A 6,228-nucleotide genomic window follows, 5' to 3' on the forward strand; every position below is an offset into this window, starting at 1 on the left:
AATTCTTACGCCGCCATTTTTATCTAGCAGGCAATAGGAACATGCCGATTTCATTAGAATGCAAAGTGATACATACTGAAACGCGGTAGGGTAAAAGTAAGCACGTTGCTGCCGAGAAAATGCACTAGGAAAGGAAAAAAGATTAGTACTATTTATATTTGGACTACTTATGACTAGACCTGCGGAGGCTTACATTCTATTTGGTAGTGATCAGCCTATAAGAGAACTTTTTTGTTTGATTTTTCCATGAACTTGCATTCATTCTCAAGGTACACCTTTTTCACAATGATTCTGCTTTGTTTTGGTGCAAAATATTGAGAAAATGTAGAGAAATGACAATTCATTACAGGTCACCCCCATCCCCAAAAATATGCAAAATTTAGCCCTGTGCAAGCAATATTTCAATTAATTTTACCTTATTCGTGGAATTTACATTTAACACCCATTTAATCGTTACGATGTTTGTCATTTTCATTCAGAAACATGCTAATTTCAATATTATTTAGACAACTGAAGTGCTAAAATGCGAGAAAAGACATTTACTAGGTCCTAAAACGAACCAAAATAGTGCCACCTGGTCGAAAATTCGATCTAAATTCCAAAAACACAAGAAATTTAAGCGTTTTCAGCCATTTGTTACCGTTTTACATCATAAAGAATAGATTAAGGGCATTTCCATTCATTTTCGAGGGGTTTCAGAAAATAACATGTATTGCCCCTTATAGGCTGAACACCACTAAATCCAGCTGTTCTTTATTTCATATAAAATCCACTCACTTCATAACGGTGTTTCGACATTTTCTAGCATATCAGATTTTCAGAGACTTATATTCCCATAAAGAACTAGATCGCTACTTTAGAAAAACAAAAAGAAAAGGGGGTGTTAACTTTTATATAAGAAAACTACAGTTCGTTAAATACAACCCGCTGATTTTACTACTTTTCGCTTCTTTCAATTTCTCTTTTCGTGACATTAAATTCTTACGCCGCCATTTTTATCTAGCAGGCAATAGGAACATGCCGATTTCATTAGAATGCAAAGTGATACACACTGAAACGCGGTAGGGTAAAAGTAAGCACGTTGCTGCTGAGAAAATGCACTAGGAAAGGAAAAAAGATTAGTACTATTTATATTTGGACTACTTATGACTAGACCTGCGGAGGCTTACATTCTATTTGGTAGTGATCAGCCTATATAGACTGCACGCGATAGGGGTGGATCCAGAGTGGGCGAACCCCGAAAATAGAACAAGCGACTTTTTTGAAAGCCGTCAGTCACTTTAATACAAGGATGACCAGGCACTATGTAGGCCTATATAAATTTGGTCAAATTGCTTAAATCTAGGACGTTTTAGAACAACGTGATAACTTTCCGTTATCTAGAGGGATGACAACTATAAAATAAGTCATCCCGATAAGCCAAATGAGTACTTCTCCAGCCCTCCGGAGCGTGCTCTTCGCGGAGAAGGCACAGGGCATCGACAGAAGTGGAGCCAGGACAGCTGTCGACACCGATGTCCTGACTAATCCAGAGGGAGTGGCCCTGCAAAGGTTGGGACGACGAGGATGGGCCATGCAGACTTCCAACAAACGAGTCTACCCGGGGGAGCCAACCTACTCAACTTCGGTTGTTTTAATAACAAAAGGCTTCATCAACTCGGGTGGTAATGATGGAACTCCTGCATGGCGATAGATGGCAAGACAACAACAGAACGCTGCGACAGATCTTCGCGGGACACTGAGTGGCACAGATGTGTGGACCAAAGAGAAGACCTGCCAGTACTTAGACGGCATGCAGAGAAGACCCCGAGCCACTCAAACTTCACGCTCAACGTGAGGGGCGAGTGGGGAGGGGCAGCGACACCACGGGAGACACCTTGTACCAGCGGCCTCAACCACCCTTTTAAGGGCGATGCTTGCCACATTGTCTATTGGCTACCATAGGGGAGCTGTCATTTAGGTCTCATTGGCCGCGACAGTGACCCACTTTTGGCATCAAAATTACTTATCTTTGCCATATACTCTACGGAAATTGCGTAGAGGTAAATTCTCACCATTTGGCTTCAAAAAGCATCTTTAAAGGCATGCCTGGTGACATGCCGGGGTCCGTACTCTTAATTAGCGAAAGCTATGTTGTGCCTTTACGGGCGGATGGACCCTAATTAAACTTAAATAGTCAGTCAGTCAAGCCAAATGAGTAAGGCTACTTAATCTAGATCTACAATTTTAAATAGAGCTCCGACATGCGGACTTGCCGCCCGGTGGAGGGCATGGGCGGCTCCAGCGGGGGGGGGGGGGGGGGGGGCGAGGGGTCCGGACCCCCTAGAATTTTCAAAATTAATTGTGAAAACTTTTAAAGCTGCACTCTCACAGTTGACTGCGGGCACCGTGAATCCAAACAGCTAGTAACTAATGTAAAGCAATTAATGAATTTTTCATCATTGTTCATCCTACTGTACCCCCACTATGCTCGTTTTCATATCATGGGGAAAATTGTAAAATAATACTGGATTTATAATTTTCGAAGTGAATGATTACATTTTTGATGGGATTCAGATTCTTGTGTTGTTTTTTTTTCACTCTAAAACGCTCGAAATTCGCTTTCCGTTGACACCGGGAAACACCCGACCCATCTGGAACCCCTGGAAAACAATCCTGGATCCGCCCCTGGATGGTATGGCTCCCATCCGGACCAGCCCTAGCCAATTTCAGCTTGAAGAGACAAACAAGCAGTATCAGCATTAGTCCAAATAATAAGACGTTTTGGGACCACGGGATAACTTTTGACTGTCGCTGTCCCGTTAGAGGGATGACAACTATAAAATAACAGATCATAAAATAAGTATATCCCGATATGCCAAATAAGTAAGGCTAAATCAGCATCATTTTTTTTTTTACAATTTCTCTGTTGAAAAAAAACCCCACAGCATAATAGAGATTGCCAACCATCCGACTAGGCCTACTCCTTTAACTGCTTGCAATGTCGATGGTGGCAGTCATAATTAAGGTGTCACATGTTTTATTTCCTTCAAATTACCAGCATGCCATTGAAAGGAAAAAAACAAAATTATAGGTCTGAATTAATTCCATTATTACATTAAAAACCGTTTTCGCTGTATTTTGTGGGCTGAGAAGTTCTTTTGAACGCACGTACTGAATTATCTACAAATATTCAGAATTACTGAAATTGTTCAACTACCAGTGAATACAAGGCAAAATTTAGCTGTTTAGATACCAGTAGTTTTTTTTTAGAAAGCAACCCATGTAGTGTAAGTAAGCTTATTTATAAGGATACCTAAATGTACCACAGCGAAAGTACTCCCTTCAAAAACGATCAGAGTGCATTATATGAAGTAGATATTTCCAAACTTTCTGGGGAAGACCCCGTACCCCCACCATAAGGAAGGGGGTGCCCCATCCCACCATTTCACCCACATGTGCGTGTATTTTTTAAAAGCCTTGGTACGCCCCTGTCCCTGACATGCCTACGAAAAAAATATGAGATTGACAAAACAAAGCCTGCAGCCTCCCCTTCCCTCCCCTGTACCCTCACTCTCTCCTAAATCATACGAGACAATCAATTTTCGGCTCGCTCCGCTCAACTGTACAAAATTTGATATATTAGCGGCCCATACATGGTTATATTGGCAGTAATATTGCTATTATACGATAATTGTCAATTTTTGAAGACTTGCACAATATATTGACGACAATCAGAAAGCGCAAATATTTATTGACTGATTGTCAATAATATTTCAGGGGTTTTTTTTTGCGCTACAATAATATTGTGCAAAATTTTTAGCTTTTGAAGTCATTGTACTGAGTAGTATAAGAAATAGCGCTTCTGGCGTTGTTTGACCTCACTTGACCCCCCGCCCTCTTCTAAAAAAATCAACGCCGACCAATTCAAATTTAAAAAATCCAAAGCCAGCCAGTCTTAAATACTAACCCAGTGCATTTGTACCCTGAAAATCTTTGATGGACGTAAGGTTGAAGGGTCAATCTGGCCTTATTTAACCTATAACCCTTGACCAGTCCAGACAAATGCCGGGTAATTCAAAAAACCACAGGTTTAAACCTAATAAAAAGTTTTAAATACATATGATATAGATGAGTTTACAGAATAAAATATATTGTTTGAAAGAAAGAAGATTTACTGATAATATAAACCCCCATTATGTTACAGCAAAAAACGGGAAAAGAATGATAATGGCCACCTGTTTGTCTTGTGGAAGAATGAAATCAAAGTTTGTTAAAAGTACTATCAAAGCAGGTAATTTAGATATCCATAAAGCAATGTTACCTTTATTACCTAAAAAAGGGTTAACACTTCCAGGATATAACTATTGTAGGCCAGGAAATCCTTTAGATAACGGACCTCCTGCCAACGAACTGGACGCAGTATGTAAGGCCAACGACTTTTGCTATGACTGCGGTGTAAAAAAAAAGTACATGTGACAAACAAATGCTTTCCAACTTAAATAACACTAAATCAAAAACATTTGGAGAAAAGATTGCAAAACATTTAGTTGTAAAACCTGCAATTAAAACGAAATATAAATTGGTTTTGGACAAAAACGAAAGTCAAAAAACGGGAAAAGGGGGTAGAGTACACCCCCGAAATAACTGTACCAAGCTACCGCTGGAGTGATGAATTAGCAGAAGAATTACACAAACCAATAAAATGAAAATTTAGGAAACGAAGAGTGATTGTTAATAATATTAATGATACTTGGTCTGCTGATTTAGTTGATATGCAAGCCTTTTCAAAATATAATAAAGGTGTAAAGTACTTGTTAACCGTTATTGATATATTCAGTAAATATGCTTGGGTTATTCCATTAAAGAATAAAACTGGAGAATCTGTTACTGAAGCATTTGAAAAAATAATTTTTGGAGCTTCAACTCCTGATGAGCCTCGTGCTCGACCAAAAGGTAGAACACCAACAAATTTATGGGTAGATGAAGGAAAAGAATTTTATAATAAAACGTTTGAATCATTTTTGAATAAAAATAAGATTAACATGTACCATACATTTAATGAAGGTAAGGCTGTAGTAATTGAAAGATTCAATAGAACTTTAAAAAGAATAATGTGGAAATATTTTACAGCAAATAATACTTATACTTATTTAGATAATTGGCAGGATATGGTTGATAAATATAACAAAACAAAACATTCTAGTATAAAAATGTCACCAACCAAAGCCAGTAAAAACTTAAATAAAGGTACTGTTTACTTTAACTTACATGGTAATTTAAAGATACCAAAGAGTAAACCAAAATTTAAAATTGGTGATCGAGTTCGCTTAAGCAAACTTAAAAGACATTTTGAAAAAGGATACACCCCAAACTGGACAGAGGAAATATTTATAATTCATAGAATTAATAATACAAATCCCAGAACATACACTATAAAAGATTTAAATGATGAAATAATTCAGGGCTCATTTTATGAACAAGAACTTTTACCTACTACACAAGAGATTTTTAGAACAGAAAAAGTTATTAGACGAGACTATAAGAAAAAACAAGCTTTCGTAAAATGGAAAGGTTACAATGAAAAATTTAATAGTTGGGTTCCGTTTAGTGAATTGGAAGAAATTTAAATTGAAAATATATTATATAAATGAGTAATAAAAATCTAATTTCTAATAATGGAATAGAAACAATAAATCAATTAATTATTCACCTAACTAAACTAGCTGCAGCTTACAGAAAAAGCTATAAATTTTGTGGGAGAGTAAATACTGGGTTATATATTACAACAAGTATCTTTGGTTGTTCAGCTGCATTAGCACTTGTTCCAGCTATTCCTATATTTGTAGCAGTTGTTAGTGTTGTTCCACCAGTAATTACCATATTTACTAATAGACTAAAACTTGACGACAAGAAATTTATTTTAAAAGCACATCATCACAAAATAAAACAACTAATAACAAAAGCACGGATTGCAGCTTTAGCTGTTCATGACCCTAATGATCCTGGAAAAGTAAATAAAGAAGAAGAGAAAAAGGTTATTCGGGATATTTTTTCAATACTGTTAGAAATGCAGAAAGAAAAAAATTATTTAATGCCCTTTGAAACATATATGAAGGAATTTAAACTTAAGGGATATAAAAGTAAAAAAGAAGAAGAGTTATATTTAAGATATTAATATTTATTAAGATTTTTTCTATAAGTATTTTATATAAATGAGAAAAATTATATCAGTTGAAGGTAATATTG

This window comes from Mercenaria mercenaria, chromosome 10 (assembly GCF_021730395.1).
Source record: "Mercenaria mercenaria strain notata chromosome 10, MADL_Memer_1, whole genome shotgun sequence".
NCBI lineage: Eukaryota > Metazoa > Mollusca > Bivalvia > Venerida > Veneridae > Mercenaria > Mercenaria mercenaria.